Source organism: Macaca nemestrina, chromosome 1 (assembly GCF_043159975.1).
Source record: "Macaca nemestrina isolate mMacNem1 chromosome 1, mMacNem.hap1, whole genome shotgun sequence".
Classification (NCBI taxonomy): Eukaryota; Metazoa; Chordata; class Mammalia; order Primates; family Cercopithecidae; genus Macaca; species Macaca nemestrina.
Genome location: NC_092125.1, coordinates 232175484 through 232198015, shown reverse-complemented (window position 1 = coordinate 232198015; position 22532 = coordinate 232175484). Strand labels below are relative to the sequence as shown.

Genomic DNA, 22532 nt, shown 5'->3' with positions numbered 1-22532 from the left:
TCCTGCCTCAGCTGCCCATTTTCTATTCAGTCAGTGAAGTAGGCCCTTTGCAGAAATAAAAAATACGGGTAGCAGTGGCAACCAGTGTAACAGAGGAGCTAATCAGATAGATGTGATGCTTTGAAATCTGTGCATGTTGCTGCATGTACAAGTCTTTATGAGAACATCTGCTTTCATTTCTCTTGGGCAGACTCCTAGGAGTGGAATGGCTGGATCGTACTACAGGTGTGTGCTGAACATTTCAAGAAAATGCCACTGCAGTGGCTCATGACTATAATCTGAGCACTTTCAGGGGCAAGGCAGGACAATCACCTGAGCCCAGGAATTGAAGACCAGCCTGGGCAACATAGTGAGACCCTGTCTCTATAACAATTAAAAAAAAAAAAAAATTAGCCAGGCGTGGTAGTGCATGCCTATAGTCCCAACTACTTAGGAAGCTGAGGCCAGAGGATCACTTGAGCCCAGGAGGTCATGGATGCAGTGAACTATGATTACACCACTGTACTCCAGCCTAAGAGACAGAGTGAGATCCTATTTCGAAAAAACTAAAAACAAACTCAAAAAAAAACAACAAAAAAAACCAACTCTTTTCAAAATGGTTATGCTGGGTCACATTCCCAACATCCTGTCAGCAATGTGGAGAGTCCCAGCTCCTCAAACCCCCACAACGTTAGGTATCACAGCCATTCGAATGGGGGCTTTGGCTGTGGTTTTAATCTGCATCTCGCTGATGGCTAAACTTTTCAGGTACTCAATTGCTGTCTATACATTTTTCTGGTAAAGTGTCTGTTCAAGTCACTTGCCTCTTTTTGATTGGGTTACCTGTTTTCTTAATATTGTTTTTTGGTTCTTGGTTTGTTTTTTTTTTTTTTTTTTCCTGACACAGGGTCTCGCTCCATTGTCCAGGCTGGAGTACAGTGGTGTGATCGTGACTCACTATAGCCTCAACATCCCGGGCTCAAGTGATCCTCCCACCTCAGCCTCCCAAGTAGCTGGTACTACAGACACACAACACCATACCTGGCTAAATTTTTTTTTTTTGGAGACAATCTCACTCAGCCGCCCAGGCTGGAGTACAGTGGTGCAATTTGGGCTCACTGCAACCTCCACCTCCCGGGTTCAAGTGATTCTCATGCCTCAGTCTCCCAAGTGGCCGGGATTACAGGCATAAGCCACTACAGTTGGCTAATTTTTGTATTTTTAGTAGAGATGGGGTTTCGCCATGTTGGCCAGGTTGGTCTCGAACTCCTGACCTCAGGTGATCCGCCTGCCTGGGCCTCCCTAAGTTTTTTTGTTTTTGTTTTTGTTTTTGAAGAGACAGGGGTCTCACTTTATTGCCCAGGATTACTGAACGACTGGCTTCAAGCAATCCTCCTCCCAAAGTGCTGGGATTACAGGTGTGAGCCATAGTACCCAGCCAAAATTGAGTTTTGAGAGTTCTTTACCTATTCTGGATACATGTCACCTAAAAGACATTTGCTAATATTTTCTGCCGGACTGGTTTGTCTTTCATTCTCTGTGTTTTCTAAAGAGCAGAAGTTTTAAATTTTGATCAAATCTAATTTATAAATGTTTTCTTTTATGCATTTTATCTTTGATCTCATATCTAAAAGCTGTTTGCTTAATTCAAAATCTCAACAATTTTTCTAATTTTTGGTTTTATGTTTAGGTATATGATCCAATGAGTTTTTGTTTTTTTTTTTGAGACGGAGTCTCGCTCTTGTTGCCTTGCTCGAGTGCAATGGCGCAATCTCAGCTCACTGCAACCTCCATCTCCTGGGTTCAAGCAATTCCCCTAATTCCCCTGCCTCAGCCTGCTGAATAGCTGGGCTACAGGGGCATGCCATCACACCTGGCTAAAATTTTTTTTTTTTTGGCATTTTAGTAGCGATGGGGTTTCACCATGTTGCCCAGGATGGTCTGGATCTCCAGACCTGGTGATCTGCCCACCTTGGCCTCCCAAAATCCTGGGATTACAGGAGTAAGCCACCTCGCCTGGCCTGAGTTAATTTCTGTACATGACATCAAGTTCTCCTTTTGCATAAGAATATCTGATTGACTAGCCAGGTGCGGTGGCTCACACCTGTAATCCCACAATTTTGGGAGGTCAAGGCGAGTGGATCACCTGAGGTCAGGAGTTTGAGACCAGCCTGACCAACATGGTGAAACCCCGTCTCTATTAAAAATACAAAAATGGCCGGGCGCGGTGGCTCAAGCCTGTAATCCCAGCACTCTGGGAGGCCGAGGCGGGCGGATCACGAGGTCAGGAGATCGAGACCATCCTGGCTAACACGGTGAAACCCCGTCTCTACTAAAAAAAAATACAAAAAACTAGCCGGGCGAGGTGGCGGGCGCCTGTAGTCCCAGCTATTCGGGAGGCTGAGGCAGGAGAATGGCGTAAACCCGGGAGGCGGAGCTTGCAGTGAGCTGAGATCCGGCCACTGCACTCCAGCCCGGGCGACAGAGCGAGACTCCGTCTCAAAAAAAAAAAAAAAAAAAAAAAAAATACAAAAATTAGGGCCAGGCGCGGTGGCTCAAGCCTGTAATCCCAGCACTTTGTGAGGCTGAGACGGGCGGATCACGAGGTCAGGAGATCGAGACCATCCTGGCTAACACGGTAAAACCCCGTCTCTACTAAAAAATACAAAAAAACTAGTCGGGCAAGGTGGCAGGCACCTGTAGTCCCAGCTACTTGGGAGGCTGAGGCAGGAGAATGGCATAAACCCGGGAGGCGGAGCTTGCAGTGAGCTGAGATCCGGCCACTGCACTCCAGCCTAGGCGACAGAGCGAGACTCCGTCTCAAAAAACAAAAACAAAAACAAAAAAAACACAAAAATCAGCCGGGCGTGGTGGTGAGTGCCTGTAATCCCAGCTACTTGGGAGGCTGAGATAGGAGAATCGCTTGAACCTGGGAGAAGGAGGCTGCAGACAGCCGAGACTGCGGCACTGCACTCCAGCCTGGGCAACAGAGCAAGAGTCCGTTTCAAAAGAGAAAAAAGAATATCCAATTGTTCCAGCCCCTAATTGTTTTTCAATATTGCTTTTTAATTTAAAATTATTTCAAACTTCAAAGTCACAAGAATACAAAGAAACCTTGTACCCTTACCCAGACTCACTAACTACGAACATGGCTTCATTATGCCCACTTTATACAAACAAAAAGGTTTTTTTTGTTTTTTTTTTCCTGAATCATGTTTGCCTTACTTTTTTCTCTTTTCTTTTTTCTTTTTTGAGATGGAGTCTTCCTCCGTCGCCAGGCTGGAGTGCAGTGGCGCAATCTTGGCTAACTGCAACCTCCACCTCCTGGGTTCAAGTGATTCTCCTGCCTCAGCCTACCAAGTAACTGGGACTACAGGTGCCGCCACCACGCCTGGCTAGTTTTTGTATTTTTAGTAGTGACAGGGGTTTATCCCATGTTGGCCAGGATGGTCTCAATCTCTTGACTTTGTGATCCGCCTGCTTCGGCCTCCCTAAGTGCTGGGATTACAGGCGTGAGCCACCATGCCTGGCCCCCCTTACTTTTTTCTATAATGTATACTGGTATTTCTTTCTTTCTTTTTTTTTTTTTTTGAGACGGAGTCTCACTCTGTCGCCCAGGCTGGAGTGCAGTGGCCAGATCTCAGCTCACTGCAAGCTCCGCCTCCTGGGTTTACGCCATTCTCCTGCCTCACCTCCGGAGTAGCTGGGACTACAGGCGCCCGCCACCTCGCCCGGCTAGTTTTTGTATTTTTTTAGTAGAGACGGGGTTTCACCAGGTTAGCCAGGATGGTCTCGATCTCCTGACCTCGTGATCCGCCCGTCTCGGCCTCCCAAAGTGCTGGGATTACAGGCTTGACCCACCGCACCCGGCCAAATTTGAAGCCGCGCCCAACATGGGGCACGAATCTTTTTTTTTTTTTGAGACAGAGTCTTGCTCTGACCCCCCCAGGCTACAGTGCAGTGGCCCGATCTCGGCTCACTGCAAGCTCCGCCTCCCAGGTTCACGTCATTCTCCTGCCTCAGCCTCCCGAAAAGCTGGGACTACAGGAGCCTGCCACCACACCCAGCTAATTTTTCATATTTTTAGTAGAGATAGGGTTTCACCGTGTTAGCCAGGACGGTCTCGATCTCCTGACCTCGTGATCCACCTGACTTGGCCTCCCAAAGTGCTGGGATTATAAGTGTGAGCCAGCACACCCGGCCATATATTGGTATTTCAACTAAGATTTGATTTGAAAAAAGGGCTCTCCTGCTTTCTAATGAAAAAAGCTAGAGAAGTACCGCTCTCATTCAGAATATAAATCCTCATCACTGGGACCCTAAACTTTCTTGCTCAACACTAAATGGAAGGTTTTTTTGAGGATCAAATTGTTTTGAAAACCAACTTTGGCTTAAAGAGATAGAAAAAAACTGTAACAAAAACCAGGGTATTGGCCAGGCATGCTGGCATATGTCTATAGCCTCAGCTACTCAGGAGGCTGAGGTTAAGAGAACCCCTTGACCCCCAGAGTTAGAATCCAGTCTGAGCAACATGGCAAAACCCTGTCTCTTTAAAAACAAACAAACAAAACCACCAGCTATTTAAAAAAAACAAACTCTGAAGAAATTTATATATTGTCTTTCTAAAACTGAAAAGGATCAAATATATCAAAATTACCTTAATTCAGAAGGGCTTCTGGTCTGGTCTCCAATACATGTAAACTTGTCTGAAACAAACAGAAAAGGTTGTATTTGTATTGCATTCAGGTTGTGAATAAAATATTCTATTTTGCTAGTAGTTACATTTTGTACAACAGCACATAATTTTGACCCTTCCCTATTACTATTTCTCCCCCAAAATTGTTTTATTTAGCACTACTGTCATATTTTGTTTTTCAGTGTGGGAACAAAATAAGAAATCAGATCTCAGTTTCTTTGAGAATCCTTAGGGCCGGGCGCGGTGGCTCAAGCCTGTAATCCCAGCACTTTGGGAGGCCGAGACGGGCGGATCACGAGGTCAGGAGATCGAGACCATCCTGGCTAACACGGTGAAACCCCGTCTCTACTAAAAAATACAAAAAACTAGCCGGGCGACATGGTGGGCGCCTGTAGTACCAGCTACTCCGGAGGCTGAGGCAGGAGAATGGCGTAAACCTGGGAGTTGGAGCTTGCAGTGAGCTGAGATCCGGCCACTGCACTCCAGCCTGGGTGACAGAGCGAGACTCCGTCTCAAAAAAAAAAAAAAGAATCCTTAGAAATGCCCCAGAGAAAATACCTTGAATTAAACTAAAAAGTATGGTAGAGGTTAGAATCCTATCACTAGAAAAATTACAGTAACAATTTAAAAACTAATGCAGGCCGGGTCCAGTGGCTAACCCCTGTAATCCCAGCACTCTGGGAAGCTGAGGCAGGCAAATCACCTGAGGTCAGGAATTGGAGACCAGCATGGCCAACATGGTGAAATCCTACCTCCACTAAAAATACAAAAAAAAAAAAAAAAAAAAAAAAAAAAAATTAGCCAGACGTGGTGTCACAAGCCTGTAATGCCAGTTCCTCAGGAGGCTTAGACAGGAGAATCGCTTGAACTTGGGAAGCGGAGGTTGCAGTGAGCTGAGATCACACCACTGCACTCCAGCCTGGCTGACAGAGCAAGACTCTGTCTCAAAATAAAAAAAAAAAAAAAAACACAAAACAGGCTGGGCATGGGGGCTCACACTTGTAATCCCAGCACTTTGGGAGGCTGAGGCGGGTGCACCACCTGAGGCCAAGAGTTCGAGACCAGTCTGGCCAACATGGCGAAACCCATTTCTACTAAAAATTCAAAAAAAGCTAGGCATGGTGGCAGGCGCCTGTAATCCCAGCTACTTGGGAGGCAGAGGTGGTAGTGAGCAGAGACCACGTCATTATACTCCAGCCTGGGTGATAGAGCAAGACCATGTCTCAAAAAAAAAAAAGCTACAGTGGCTCCCGACTGTGTAATCCCAGCACTTTGGGAGGCCGAGGTGGGTGGATCACAAGGTCAAGAGTTCGAGACCAGCCTGGCCAATATGGTGAAACTCCGTCTCTACTAAAAATACAAAAAAAATTGCTGAGCGTGGTGGCGGCGCCTGTAGTCCCAGCTACTCAGGAAGCTGAGGCAGGAGAATTGCTTGAACTTGGGAGGCGGAGATTGCAGTGAGTCAAGATTGTGCTACTGCACTACAGCCTGGGCGACAGAGCGAGATTCCATCTTAAAACAACCACCACACACACACACACACAGAGAAAACACTAATACAATTCAACAAATTCTGAAGATTAATTTAATCCAGACTTTGCCTGTTGGGCATGACAGTGGAAAGCACTTCATCTGAATCTCAAGGAAGCCACTAAATAACTACTTCCTGAGTCCTGGCAAGTCTATGTTGGGACACTTCCAATCCCTCTCTCTGTCCCTCTCCTGCTGACAGGGTCCCATCCAGTGCCTGGCCCTGGTGCCCAGAAAGGTGGCTTGAATGGTGACAGAGATCACAAGAGAGGTTTCTGACTCCTCTTGACACACTTCTGGTGGAATGAAAATATGTCCAATTCTAGATTTCTTCTGATTTCAGAACATTTATTATTTTTGAGACAGCAGTCTCGCTCTGTCACCAGGCTAAAGTGCAATGGCATGGTTTCAGTTCACTGCAACCTCCGACTCACTGGTTCAAGCGATTCTCCTGCCTCAGCCTCCTGAGTAGCTGTGATTATAGGCACACGCCACCACACCCAGCCAATTTTTGTATTTTTAGTAGAGACGGGGCTTCACCACGTTGGTCAGTATGGTCTCAATCTCCTGACCTTGTGATCCGCCCGCCTCGGCCTCCCAAAGTGCTGGGATTACAGGCCTAAGCCACTGCGCCTCGCCTGATTTCAGAACATTTAAAGATGCTTTTGTAATCGCTCCCTCAAATTAAACTATGTGAAAAGACCACTTGTGGAGGCTTCACAGGTCACCACCTGCCTATTAATTCAGTGTCTTGTGAGGCTGCAAACTAACATGCACACATCTAGTCTGGAGTCAGGAGATGAATCAACAAACTGAAATGTCTCCCAGTTGAACTGTGAATTCTAATTCATGTGCTTAAAGTAGTTTCGTTTCGCAATTATGCTGCTTATGTACAAGCAAGCACATACTTTTCTGGCAGTAAAAGTGAGTGTGGAAGGAAAACAGTTTGGCAGTTCCTCAAAAAATTAAACACAGAATTACCCCATAACCCAGGAATTCTACTTCTAGGTATATTCCCAAAAGAACTGAAAGCAGGGACTCAATGCATGTATACATTATGTTCTTAGCAGCAGTACTCAGTAGCCAGAAGAAGGCGGAGACAGGCCAAATACCCACTGAGCATGAATGGATAAAGAAAATGTGGTCTGTCCAAACAATGGAATATTATTCAGCTATAAAGATAGAACAGGCCAGGCGTGGTGGCTCACGCCTGTAATCCCAGCACTCTGGGAAGGTGAGGCGGGTGGATCACCTAAGGTCAGGAGTTCGAGACCAATCTGGCCACCCCGTCTCTATTAAAAATACAAAAATTGCCGGGCGTGGTGGCTCATGAGGTCAGCAGATTGAAAACATCCTGGCTAACATGGTGAAACCCATCTCTACTAAATATACAAAAAATTAGCCAGGCATGGTGGCGGGCGCCTGTAGTCCCAGCTACCCGGGAGGCTGAGGCAGGAGAATGGCATGGCGTGAACCCGGGAGGCGGAGCTTGCAGTAAGCCAAGGTCGTGCCACTGAACTCTAGGATGGGCGACAGAGCAAGCCTCCGTTCTAAAAAAAAAAAAAAAAAAGAGTCCTGGTCCTGTCTCTGTTAGAACACGGACAAACCTCAGGAATACGCTAAGTGACAGGTGCCGTATACAAAAGGCCACATATACGACCCCATTTATGTGAAATATCCAGAACACACAAATCCAAAGAGACAGAATGCAGTGGTTGCCAGGGGCTGCATGTGTGTGTGTGTGCGTGCACATGTGTGTGCAGTAGACAACTGCAGGGTTTCCTTTTGGGGTGATGAAAATGTCGTGGAATTAGGTAGAGACGGTGGTTGCAATACATTGTAAATGTACTAAATGGCACCGAATCATTCGCTTTAAAATGGTTTAATTTTATGTTATGTGAATTCTACCTCAGAAAAAAAAGTTGGGTGTGAAAGTTGGGGCACACAGGTAAACAATGAATGATGCAAACATACCCCATGAAGTGAAGCCTCGCTCCAGGGCAAGGTCCCATAAGCACACCTGAAAGGTGCCATCAAATCATCAAGTTTCAAAGCATGGGTCTCAACCTCAGCACAACGAACATTTTAGGCAGGGGTGTGTGTCCCCGTAGGATATTTGGCAGCATGCCAGCACCGCTCCTTTCCCCAGCTGTAATAGCCATCTGGCGTCCAAGGGGCAATACTGACCCCAGTTGAGAACTCTTTAACTGTCACAATTATCTCAATCACTAAATATAAATCTTTTCAAAGTACTTTCCAGATCAAGGGACAGGTAGGAAAAGAAATACTACTCAAAAAAATATATACATAATCTGCTCTATTTTATCATTACTAATTAATTTTTTTGAGACAGGATCACCCTCTGTCATCCAGGCTGGAGTGCAGTGGCACAATCATGGCTCACTGCGGCTTCGACTTCCTGGGCTAAGGTGATCCTCCTGCCTCAGCCTCCTGAGTAGCTGGGACCACAGGCATGCGCCACCATGCCCAGCTAATTTAAAAAAAAAAATTATTTGTAGACATGGGGTCTCGCCATACTGCGCAGGCTGTCTTGAACTCCTGGGCTCAAACGATCCTTGCAGGTCAGCCTTCCAAGGTGCTGGGATGGCAGGCATGAAGCACCGCACCCAGCTGCTCTATTTTAATGCCTAGATTGCCCTGTGGCTCAAATCATGACTCAAGATTGGAGTAAGGATGCTAAAAGTGCTATCAAATCACCTTAGCCTGGACTCACATGGAGAGTTGTCTGGACCCATTTCTGGCTAAAAACAAGATGACCCAAATGTATGCTCTTTTTTTTGACTTATCCAGCTCACAGAACCCCACACTAAGGACAGGACTACTGGTCCCACAATAATGTAACCCTAAACCAGTAGCACTACCCTTAAAGAAAATCAGGAGCTGGGCCCACACCTGTAATTCCAGCATTTTGGGAGGCCGAGGTGGGTGGATCACCTGAGGTCAGGAGTTCGAGACCAGCCTGGCCAACATGATGAAATCCCGTTTCTACTAAAAATACAAAAATTAGCCGGGCACAGTGGCATGCACCTGTAGTCCCAGCTACTCAGGAGGCTGAGGCAGGAGAATCACCTGATCCTGAGAGGGGGAGGCTGTAGTGAGCCAAAATGGCATCTCTGCACTCCAGCCTGGGTGGCAGAACAAGACTCCATCTCCAAAAAAAAAAAAAGATTGGGCACTTTTTCAAGGCTCTTGATAAAATCAACTGACTCTATAAAGCTAATTTAGCAGTATTAAATATTAATATGACTTCTTTGTACATATATCCTAGTATTCATACTTTTATTTCAACATTTTTCAAAATCTAAGAGCTGAATCCTTGAGACATACCTAGAGAATTTCTCTACAGGCTGCATTAATATTTCGAATCAAGGGGATGATTTCTTCTCTATCAACATAACCCTACGATGGGAAGCACACACAAGTGCACCACTGGTTATCTACAATTCTGAGATTCCCAAACCGGAACAGGACACACGGGCATCAGCCAGACTTTCTCACATTCAGTGTGAGCAGTCTTATGTTTACTACAGGCTCTGGGGTATCTGATAAAAGCCTTGCTCTAAGTGTGGTGCACTTAGAGCAAGTACCACTGCATCTTCCTCAACCCTGAAAAAGTCTGAATTCCGGAACACATCCAGCCCCAAGAGTTTTACATAAAGGCCTAGGGGCTTGTAAGAAACAAAGTAAACTCCCTTCTGAATAATTCTTTAATTCAGAAACACATTGAACAACTAGAATGTGAAATAATACTGAACTTAATGACAACTCTGTATCATAATCTTCAACTATCTATGATTAAACTAATAAACAGGATAAAAACAAACTAGAAATGCCTTCTTTCAAACAAAAATTAGAGTTCAGTACCAATAAAAAGATGACAATACCTGTGAAACACAACCAACCAACCAACCAACAAAAGGTCTAAAGACATCACGTTAATTTAGGGTACTCTAACTGTACAAACATGGGGGCATATTCTAAGGGCAAAGAGAGTAACAAAAAGTTCTAAAATTTAGGTACCACATTGGTGGCATAATGCTTAAAATATTAATATGGATATGCATGCCAGAGCAAAATGAGCGAAGATATGGTTGTTATTTGGGGAACAAGGTTTACACTGGAGGAGGAAGGCACAACATGGACTATCTGAAAGCAAGGAAGGGCCCCCTGGTGTTCAATCTGAATTTGGAGACAACGGTACAAATTCTCTATACATTTATTCCTCTGTAGAATCATTTGTGTGTGTTAAGTCCATATATACATACACACACACACACACACACACGTATATGTCCTATCTCTTGTCAACTGAAAGGTCTGGAAGCAACGACCTCTCCACACACAAAGCCCAAATCTTGGTTTTACAAAAATGATTCCCTTTAAAAGGAGCTTCAGTGTTCCTTTGAGTATTCACTCCCTCAAGGTCTGGCACAGGGAACTGTCTTGCTATGACAGAAAGGAAGGGCTCCAAAACTAAAAAGAACATGTCAAAAACACACCAGCTTGAAGGAAGTCCATGGCCAAATTTAGGACAATCTGAGGGTCAACATGACTAACAATGGTAATGGAATATACCTTACTGGATCCAAAAAAAGAACACACAAGCACACGATAACATATAAATAAAACAGAAAACAAACAAACAAAAAACAGAGGAAAAGCGAAGCTCTTCTTAATGCCAATACATATAGAAGGAGTAAGATTTAGCCGGGCGCAGTGGCTCACGCCTGTAATCCCAGCACTTTGGGAGGCCAAGACGGGTGGATCACCTAAGCTCAGGAGTTTGAAACAGGCCAGGTCAACATGGTGAAACACCATCTCTGCTTAAAAAAAAAAAAAAAAAAAAAATTAGTCAGGCGTGGTGGCCGGCGCCTGTAATCCCAGCTACTCGGGAGGCTGACACAGGAGATTCGCTTGAACCCAGGAGACGGAGGTTGCAGTGAGCAGAGATCACGCCACTGCACTCTAGGCTGGGAGACAAAGTGAGACTTAACCCATCAATCAATCAGAGTCTCACTTGGGTGACAGCTTTGAACAGCTGACTGCAGCCTTGAACTCCTAGGCACAAGCCATCCTCTTGCCTCAGCCCCCTAAGTAGCAAGGATTCAGGCATGTGCCACACTGCACCTAAATTTTTTGTTTATTTGTTTATGGAGAGAGGGCCTCGCTATGTGGCCCAGGCTGGTCTTGAACTCCTGGTCTCAAGCAATCCTCTTCTCTTGGCCTCCCAAAGTGCTCGGATTATAGGCATGAGCCAGCAGTGCAGCTGAAAGTGAAGGACTTAAAGCCAGAGAATTCAATGCCAGCAAAGGGTGGCTGGATCAGTTTAGAAAGAGGGTTGGTTTAAAAAATGTTAAGATACCAGGAGAAGCAGTTTCTGCCAACCAACAGGCATCAGGGTTACCAGATGCCATGAAGAAAATTATTGAGGAAAAGAAAATCTGCCTGAATAGGTTTTTAATGCAGACAAAAGTGCCCTATTCTGGAAAAAACTGCCACAAAGGACACTTATTAGTGAGGAAGAAAAGGGAGCCCCAGCACTGAAGGCAGTAGGGAGAGGCCAACTCTACTGCTTTGTGCAAATGCAGCCGGGTTTATGAACAGGACTGCTCTTATCTACAAAGCTGCTAACCCCTGAGCCTTGAAGGGGAAGAGATAAACACCAGTTGCCAGTCTCTTGGTTGTGGAACAAGACTGGGACAACAAAATCCTTTTTTCTGGATTGGTTCCATCGATGTTCTTTAGAGTCAGGAAGTACCCTGCCAGTAAGGGATTGCCTTTTAAAGTTCTTTAGATATTGGACAATGCCCCTGGCCACTCAGAACCCCATGAGTTCAATACTGAAGGCACTGAAGTAGTCTACTTGCCCCCAAACACAGCACTCTCCTTCAGCCTCTAGATTAGGGGGTCCTAAGGACCTTTAAGGCCCATGACACACAGTACTCTATGGAAAGAACTGTCAATGCTATGGAAGAGAATCCCAATAGACAGAACACATCGTGTAAGCCTGGAAGGATTATCCCACTGAAGATGCCAAGATTGTTACAGAAAAAGCTGTGAAGGCCATGAAGCCTGAAACAACCAATTCCTGCTGGAGAGGACGACGTCCAGATGCTGCGCCTGACCTCACAGGACTTATGAGAGCCAATCGAGGAAATCATGAAAAGACTGTGGATATGCTTTTAAAAGGGTAGGGGTGGTGGCCGGGTGCGGTGGCTCACGCCTGTAATCCCAGCACTTTGGGAGGCCGAGGCGGGTGGATCACAAGGTCAGGAGATTGAGACCACAGTGAAACCCCGTCTCTACTAAAAATACAAAAAATTAGCCAGGCGCGGTGGCGGGCGCCTGTCGTCCCAGCTACTCAGGAGGTTGAGGCAGGAGAAGGGCGTGAACCCAGGAGGCGGAGCTTGCAGTGAGCCGAGATCGCGCCACTGCACTCCAGCCTGGGCGACAGCTTAAGACTCCATCTCAAAAAAAAAAAAAAAAAAAAAAGGGGTAGGGGTGGGTAAGGACTTCAACATATGGATCTTAGAGATATTCAAGAGCTATTAGACACCACACCAGAGGAAGTAACAGAAGACACCTTGACAGATGTCAGTGCTTCCAAAGTGGAGACAGACCGCGAGGAAGCAGCAGTGCTGAAAACATGTGGACACTGGGCAATCTGGCCAAAGGTCCCCACCACCCAAGACTGCACTTGACTTCTTTAGGACACAGACCTTTTATGGCACAGGAACTAAAACTAAAGAATACAATAGAAGGTTGGTATTATACAAAAACTTTTTCAGAGTAATGAAACAGCAGGCTGGGTGCGGTGGCTCAAGCCTGTACTCCCAGCACTTTGGGAGGCCGAAGCGGGCGGATCACAAGGTCAGATGTTCCAGACCAGCCTGGCCAACATAGTGAAACCCCATTTATACTAAAAATACAAAACATTAGCCAGGTGTGGTGGTGGGCACCTGTAATCCCAGCTAATTGGAAGGCTGAAGCAGGAAAACTGCTTGAACCCAGGAGGTGGAGGCTGCAGTGGGCCGAGACTGTACCATTGCACTCCAGCCCAAGCGACAGTGCAAGACTCCGTCTCAAAAAAAAAAAAAAAAAAGAAAAAGAAAAAAGTCAGAAATTATGTATTTCACTAAAGTTCCACCAAGTATGCCTATCTCTCCTACCACCCCTTTCACCTCCTCCACCCAAGTGAGCAAGACCAAGCCCATCTCTTCCTCCTCCTCAGCCTCAACCTGAAGATGAGAAGGAAGATCTTCCACTTCCACTCATTAAATAGTAAATATATTTTTCTCTCCCTTATGATTTTCTTAACGTTTTCTCCAGCTCGCTTTATCGCAAGGATATATAATATATAAAACATACAAAATATCTGTTGACTGCTATCGGTAAGGCTTCCAGTCAATAGCAGGCTATCAGGAGTTAAGGTTTTGGGAGTCGGCCGGGCGCAGTGGCTCACACCTGTAATCCCAGCACTTTGGGAGGCCAAGGCGGGCAGATCACGAGGTCAGGAGATCGAGACCATCCTGGCTAACATGGTGAAACCCCTTCTCTAATAAAAATACAAAAAAAATTAGCCGGGCGTGGTGGCGGCTCCTGTAGTCCCAGCTATTCGGGAGTCTGAGGAAGGAGAATGGTGTGAACCCGGGAGGCGGAGCTTGCAGTGAGCCAAGATCGCGCCACTGCACTCCAGCCTGGGTGACAGAGTCTCGAAGAAGAAAAAAAAAAAAAGGTTTTGGGAGTCAAGTGATACAAGAATTTTGACTGCACAGCAGGTGAGCACCCCTAACCCCTGTGTTAAGGGTCATGATATTTCTTCCCCTTCACTCTTTGTAACACAATTGTCTAGCATTTTACTTCTACATGTTTTTTGAAGATTCTATCTGGTCTTTGTTCTCAGTTCCTCAGAAGGAGCTTCAAAACCTATTGGATGTCCTTTGTTATTCATGAGCCTCCATGTTTGTGCTAAGAGATGAGGTGACTCAAGATAGAGGCTAGTCACTAGAAAGACCAACCATGGATTAGACAGTTGGGGTCTGAAACCATTCTGATGGGGTGGGAGAGGGGCTAGAGATTGTGCTCGATCAACTGTGCCCAAGTAACAAAGTCCCAATAAAAACTCTCAACACCAAGGCTCAAGGGAGCTTCCTGGTTAGAAGCTCGTTGACCCTGATTTGTCAGGAGAGACCCCATGGGAGAGAGCTTGGAGAATATGTGAGACTCTCCTAGGCCTTGCTGTATGTCTCTTCATGTGCCCGGCCTGATTTGTATTAAACTAGATATAGCACCAGAAGAGAACTGCAGTGTGAAGGGACACACTTCTGCCTGAAGAACTTCCTCCATCTCACTGGGCAGATCTACTGGCAACAAACCCCACGACGTTTGTCTGAGGAAGTCTTTCGTGGGACTAGGTCTCACTCTGTCACCCAGGCTACCATGCAGTGGCACGATCTTGGCTCACTGCAGCCTCAACCACCCAGACTCAAGCGATCCTCCGACTTCAGTCTCCTGAGTAGCTGAGACCACAGGTGCCGCCAGAACACCTGGATAATTTTTTTTTTTTTGTAGAGATGAAGTCTCACTATGTTGCCCAGGCTGTTCTCAAACTCCTGGGCTCAAGTGAGTCTCCCACTCAGTCTCCCAAAGTGCTGGGATTTACAGGCATGACCCACCATGCCTGGCCTGTATGAAATATTTTTTTTCTGGCTACATTCAAAACTTTCTCTTTGACTTTCAGCAGTTTGACTCTAATATGCCTAGGTGTTGAGGGCTTTTTGTTTCTATTTATGGTGCTTGGAGTTCTCTGAACTTCACAGACCTCTCGTTTGCTGTCTTTTACTAATGAAAAAATTCTCAACCATTAGCTCTTTGAATATTTCTTCTGCCCCATTTTCTTCCCAGGACTCCAATTATATGTGTATTAGACAGTCTGTTATTGTCCCACAACTACTGAACACTTTTTTTTGAGATGGAGTCTCTCCATCTCACCCAGGCTGAAGTATAATGGCACAATCTCAGCTCATTGCAATCTCCGCTTCCCAGGTTCAAGTGATTCTCCTGCCTCAGCCTGAGTAGCTGGGATTACAGGCCCCTGCCACCACACCCAGCTAATTTTTTTTTTTTTTTTTTTTTAATCCAGATGGAGTTTCTCTCTTGTTGCCCAGGCTGGAGTGTAATGGTGGGATCTTGGCTCACCACAACCTCCGCCTCCCGGGTTCAAGCGATTCTCCTGCCTCGGCCTCTCGAAGTAGCTGGGATTCCAGGAATGAGCCACCATACCCCGCTAATTTTTTGTATTTTTAGTAGAGACGGGGTTTCTCTATTTTAGTCAGGCTGGTCTTGAACTCCCCACCTCAGGTGATCCACCCGTCTCGGCCTCCACAAAGTGCTGGGATTACAGGTGTGTGAGCCACCGCACCCAGCCTAAATGCTGTTTTTGTTCTGGTGTATTTTTTTCTGCTTATTTCATTTTGGATTTCTATTGACCTATCTTCAGTTTCACTGATTCTTTCCTATTTGCTGACAAACTCACTGAAGAAATTATTCACCTATGATGTTTTGTTTTGTTTTGGTTTTGAGACGGAGTCTCGCTCTGTCGTCCAGGCTGGAGTGTAGTGGCCGGATCTCAGCTCACTGCAAGCTCCGCCTCCCGGGTTCACGCCATTCTCCTGCCTCAGCTGGGACTACAGGCGCCCGCCACCTCGCCCGGCTAGTTTTTTCTATTTTTTAGTAGAGACGGGGTTTCACCGTGTTAGCCAGGATGGTCTCGATATCCTGACCTTGTGATCCACCCGTCTCGGCCTCCCAAAGTGCTGGGATTACAGGCTTGAGCCACCGCGTCCAGCCCCCACCTATGATGTTTTTAAAGAATCTCTAACATTTCAATTTAACTTTTTCTAGAGTTTCTGCATCCTGAAATTCTCGATCTTTTCACAATGCATGCTGTACACCTTTCTCCCTCAATCTTTTACCACATCCATCCCAGTCATTTGAAGTCTCTGGCAGTTCCAGTATCTGGGTCATCTCTGAGTTGGCGTCCATTTATTTCTCTCTCAACCAGAAATCACTTTTTAGTGTATCTCATAATTTTTTATTGAATATCAGACGATAACAGAAAACTGAATTAAACAGTACCTGCAACCAGAATTGGGTACACCTCTTTTACTGAGTCACTAGTGTGTGTGGGGATGAGGGGTTAATTCAATCTAGTCTTTAGTTGGGTTTGGATTTTATAATCCTCAGGAGGGGGCTGCCTTAAACTTTGTGGCAACATATTTTTCTCAAAAAATATTGGCCGGCCAGGCACAGTGGCTCATGCCTATAATCCCAGCACTTTGGGAGGCCAAGGCGGGCAGATCACAAGGTCAGGAGTTTGAGACCAGCCTGACCAAGATGGTAAAACCCCGTCTCTACTAAAAACACAAAAATTAGCAGGGTGTGGTGTGCATGCCTGTAATCCCAGCGACTCAGGAGGCTGAGACAGGAGAATCTCTTGAACCCAGAGGCAGAAGTTGCAGTGAGCCGAGATCATGCCACCACACTCCAGCCTTGGCGACAGAGCAAGACTCCGTCTCAAAAATGAATAAATAAATTTATTAATTAAATTTAATTTAAAAAAATATTGGCCAAAGAGGAAACCTCACTACTCACACCTAGTGGAGGACAGAACAAAGGCAGAAAAGCAAGCCATACAACTTCTTCTGAAAGTTCAGATTCACATGAAGATGTGAACAGTCTTGCAGGCTGCCATGAGGACAAGCCTTCACTTTATTTTGGAAGTAGAGTGAATGCCTGTTAAAAGAGACATTCAGCCAGGCACAGTGGCTCACGCCTGTAATCCCAGCACTTTGGAAGGCTGAGGCAGGCAGATCACTTGAGGTCAGGAGTTTGAGACCAGCCTGACCAACATGGAGAAACCCTGTCTCTACTAAAAATACGAAATTAGCCAGGCGTGGTGGTGCATGCCTGTAATCCCAGCTACTCAGGAGGCTGAGGCAGGAAAATTGCTTGAACCCAGGAGGCGGAGATTGTGGTGAGCAGAGATTGCGCCACTGCACTCCAGCCTGGGCAACAAGAACGAAACTCCGTCTCAAAAAAAATAAATATAGAGACATTCACTTTACTGGGGGGGAAAAAAAAAACATTGTGATTGAATATATAAAGAGAGATGCCAAACGTTAGGAGCCAGACGTGGTGGCTGATGCCTGTAATACCAGGGGAGGATTACTTGAGGCCAGGAGTTTGAGACCAGCCTGGGCAACACAGCAAGATCCCGCCTCTCAAAAAATTTTTTTGAGACAAGAGTCTTGCTCTGTCGCCCAGGCTGGAGTGCAGTGACGCCATCTCGGCTCACTGCAAACTCTGCCTCCCGGGTTCACGCCATTCTCCTGCCTCAGCCTCCTGAGTAGCTGGGACTACAGGTGCCCACCACCACGCCTGGTTTAGTAGAGACGGGGTTTCACCATGTTAGCCAGGATGGTCTCGATCTCCTGACCTTGTGATCCACCTGCCTCGGCCTCCCAAAGTGCTGGGATTACAGGCTTGAGCCACCATGCCTGGCCTCAAAATATATACATATTTTTTTAAATTGGCATGGTGGTGCGGCCAGGCGCAGGTGGCTCACGCCTGTAATCCCAGCACTTTGGGAGGCCCAGACAGGCAGATCACGAGGTCAGGACATCGAGACCATCCTGGCTAACATGGTGAAAGCCTGTCTCTACTAAAAGATACAAAAAAAATTAGCCGGGCGTGGTGGCGGGCGCCTGTAGTCCCAGCCACTTGGGAGGCTGAGGCAGGAGAATGGTGTGAACCCGGGAGGCGGAGCTTGTAATGAGTCAAGATCACGCCACTGCACTCCAGCCCAGGCGACAGAGCGAGACTCCGTCTCAAAAAGAAAAAAAAAAAAAAATTGGCATGGTGGTACATACTTATAGTCCTAGCCACTCCAGAGGCATGGTGGTACATACCTGTAGTCCTAGCTACTCCAGAGGCTAAGACAGGAGGATTGGTTGAGCCCAGGAGTTCAAGGCAGGACCGAGCCACTGCATGTTAGCCTGGGCAACAGAGTGAGACTCTGTCTCTTAAGGAAAAAAAAATATATAATGAATGTCTTGTGTGCCTTGCTATGTACACAGGTTCTCAGCCCCTGAGTGGAGTGCAACTTACGGGCCTACCCTATGCTCATGGGGCCAGCCAACAGCCCCTCATCCTGCTCTCACCAACCCAGCTCCACATCTGCCACACCCGGTCACGCCCAGTTCTGAACCCTCGACTGGTTCTTTTGTGGTTCTTCTCCCAAGTCGAGGATCCACTCCTTATTCCCTTTCCCTGAATGTACCCCAGTTCCCAGAAAGCTCTATGCACTGCAGAGCTCTGAGGGTTCAATCCTTTCAGATTCCACCAGTGTAAAGCAAGCCTCAGCACCGCTTTCCTTTCCAAACCCACTGGCAGTCCCTCCCAGCTCTCCTGTGGCACAGATTCCAGCCTCTGCTCCATCCCTTTCCCCTCCTGCCCCTGTGCTCCACCTCCCACTGCTTCAGCCTCCTGACAGCTCACCATCTTTGCCTGGCCCATTACTAATCTGCTTCTCTATCCCACCTCTTTTCCACTTCAATCCATCCTAAACAGCACTGCCTGATTTATCTTTCTGAAGGACAGCTCTGACATGCGACTCCTCCGCTCAAAAGTCTTCAAATACTCCTCCTACGGAAAAAATCAAACTTTTTAGCCTGGCCTAATTTAAAGCTCTTACCGACTGTATTCCCAGGTACTCCTCCCCAGGGAGTCAAGTAAGCCTAGAGAAGGTCAAACACATGGGCACAAACACCCCAGACGACTTCGGTGGTCTCTGCCAAACTCTGACCACTAGTCTCTTAAAGAGAAATCCTAGAAACATGAACATATTTTTGCCTTAAAGAATGAGAGTCGATTTTTAAAGGTAAAATATCTCCCCACCAGGAAAGAAAAAAGACATGCTTCCAAAACTTAGCTTATTTCCTGCAAAAACTACAAAACATAGTAAGTACTCTGAGTTGGAAATGTTTTTACAACCCATATTCTAAATCATCTGTGATTTAGAAAGAGAACTGGAAGGAAACAGGAATAATAGAAACTATGTCTTCAGGCTATTTAGAATGACACAGTGCTCTGTAAAGCTCAGCTAATGTCTAGGTTTGTTATGTGGTCACTGTGAGAAAAGCATTCTGTGAGCCTACTCTGGTGCCAGGCACCAGTTTAGGTCAGAGTAAAATAAGCACAAATATTTACTTGGAGTCTGAGTACATATATAACCATATTATATAACAACATGAAAATAGGATAAAAGTTTCAATTGTTGATAAAACATTTAACAATAAAGTGGCCTCAATATCTGGGTTCGTATTTGTATGGCTTCATTCATTCACTTAACAACGACCTGACCATCTCCAGTCATGTGCCAGGCACCACAGCTCAGGGGAGTCCGTAAGAAACAAGACACAGCACTTGCCGTGCCAGAACTTGCTTGCTGGTCGAGAAAGGCATTAAGTGAACAGTGCAAGTCTTTATTTTGATACATCAACTGCTATCCATTGCTAAAGAAACATAAAACTGCATAAGAAGGGGAGACAGGTGAGATGGGGAAGTCTCTCTCAGAAGGTGGCCAGAGAAGGCCACTCTGGTGTGGAGAAATCTGAGCAGGGTCCCAAGGAGAGGGTGAGCAGGTATAAAGAGTCCCCGAGATTCCGACTTATTCCTACTAGCCAATATTTCTCACCTGCTGAAACACTGACAAAGCCTGCCATTTCTACCTCTGCATGTCAGAGGCAAATTAACTTTATTGTCTCTCTCCTGGAATGTTCAGTCCAACTGCTATCCTTCTCTTAAATTAAACTCTGACAGTACAAAAAAGCTCAGTCATAAAAAAAGGTAGAGGAAGGGGACCACAATGAGGCAGCAGAAACACAGCAAGAGGGACTCACTATAAAACCTGTTTTTGTTTGTTTGTTTGTTTGAGACTAAGTATCGCTCTGTCACCCAGGCTGTAATGCAGTGGCGAGATCTCGGCTCACTGCAAGCTCCGCCTCCTGGGTTCATGCCATTCTCCTGCCTCAGCCTCCCAAGTAGCTGGAACCACAGTTGCCCACCACCACGCCCAGCTAATTTTTTGTATTTTTTTTTTCAGTAGAGACGGGGTTTCACCATGTTAACCAGGATGGTCTCGACCTCCTGACCTCGTGATCCCCCGCCTCGGCCTCCCGAAGTGCTGGGATTACAGGCGTGAGCCACTTCGCCCGGCCTATAAAACCTGTTTTAAGGAAGACAGACACATCTATTAGTCCCAGACATTCCGTCCTAAGTAAGCTTTTAAGTTGGGCGCACTGGCTCATGCCTGTAATTCCAACTACTTGGGAGGCTGAGGAAGGAGGATTGCTTAAGCCCAGGAGTTGGAGGTCAGCCTGGATAATATAGTAAGACATCATGTCTTTAAAAAATTAAAAAGTGTGGTGGCTCTCGCCTGTAATCCCAGCACTTTGGGAGGCTGAGGCAGGCGGATCACCTGAAGCCAGGAGTTCAAGACCAGCCTGGCCAACATGGTGAAACCCCATCTCTACTAAAAATACAGCCAGGCGTGGTGACTCACACCTGTAATCCCAGCACTTTGGGAGGCCAAGGCGGGTGGATCACAAGGTCAGGAGCTCAAGACCAGCCTGGCCAAGATGGTGAAACCCCATCTCTACTAAAAATATAAAACTTAGCCAGACATGGTGGCAGGCACCTGTACTCCCAGCTACCTGGGAGGCTGAGGCAAGAGAATTGCCTGAACCCCAGAGGCAAAGGTTACAGTGAGCCAAGATTGCTCCACTGCACTCCAGCCTGGGTGACAGAGCAAGACCCCGTCTCAAAAATAATAATAATAACAATTAGCTGGGTGTCGTGGTGGGTACCTGTAATCCCAGTCACTTGAACCCAGGAGGTGGAGGCTGCAGTGAGCTGAGATCGCCCCCACTGCACTCCAGCCTGGGTGACACAGCAAGACTCTGTGTCACAAAAAAAAAAAAGAAAAGGCCGGGCACGGTGGCTGAAGCCTGTAATCTTAGCACTTTGGGAGGCCGAGACGGGTGGATCACGAGGTCAGGAGATCGAGACCATCCTGGCTAACACAGTGAAACCCCGTCTCTACTAAAAAAATACAAAAAACTAGCCAGGCGAGGTGGCGGGTGCCTGTAGTCCCAGCTACTCGGGAGGCTGAGGCAGGAGAATGGCGTAAACCCAGGAGGCGGAGCTTGCAGTGAGCTGAGATCCGGCCACTGCACTCCAGCCTGGGCGACAGAGCGAGACTCCGTCTCAACAAAAAAAAAAAAAAAAAAAAAGAAAGAAAAAAGAAAAAAGAACCCAAATTCCATCCAAGTTAATCAGCAATGACTAAAAAGCAAGCAAAACAATAACTCCCAAAAGAATAAAAAACACTAAGTCACTGTTTTCCAGTAAGGAAAGCACATCACAGTAACCTGGGGCAATAGAGACACCTGGTGTTTGCTTCCTTGGCTATTTCAAGAAGGAGGCAATACAGTGTCTACAGAACTAGATGCTATGACCTTCTTACTCTAAGAGTGAAGTGACAGCACTGATTTGGGGAAGGTGATAAGCGGGGAGCTCAGGGCAGGGCCCTCTACCTTTTCACCACTGTGTTCTCAGGACTGATGGCGTAAAGCAGCCTCCCCAATTCTTTTTTTAATCAATGGACTTTCTTCTTCTTCTCCTTTTTTAAGAGATGGTGTTCTTGCTCTGTGACCCAGGCTAGAGTGCAGTGGCACCATCATAGCTCACTGCAGCCTCAAATTCCTGGGCTCAAGCATCCTCCCATCTCAGTCTCCTGAGTAGCTGGGACTAAATGCATGTGCCATCACACCTGGCTAATTTTTATATTTTCAGAGATGGGTCTTGCTATGTTGCCCAGGCTGTTTTCAAACTCTCAGCCTCAAGTGATCCTCCTGCCACAACCTCCTGAATAGGGCTTTTTAAAAATCAGAGATGGGGTCTTGCTATGCTGCCCAGGCAGATCTCCAACTCCTGGGCTCAAGCTCCCACCTTGGTCTCCCAAAGTGCTGGAATTACAGGCATGAGCCACTCCACTGGGCCAGAATTTATTTCTTTTTTTGAGACAGAGTCTCGCTCTGTCACCAGGTTGGAGTGCAGTGGCATGATCTCAGCTCACTGCAACCTCCACCTCCTGAGTTCAGGTGATTCTCCTGGGCCTCAGCCTCTTGAGTAGCTGGGACTACAGGCACGCACCACCACGCCCAGCTAACTTTTGTATTTTCAG

At 46.5% G+C, this 22532-nt stretch overlaps 1 protein-coding gene across 2 annotated transcripts in view; it reads right to left on the bottom strand.

Moving 5' to 3' along the window:
- The window catches only part of LOC105496719 (G protein subunit beta 1), a 114221-nt gene that overhangs the window by 52447 nt on the left and 39242 nt on the right, over nt 1–22532 (bottom strand). For both annotated transcript variants that reach the window (XM_011767292.2, XM_071067907.1), the window contains exon 2: nt 4637–4685. The gene's annotated coding sequence lies outside the window, so the exon portion shown is untranslated. The remainder of the gene's footprint in view (nt 1–4636; nt 4686–22532) is intronic.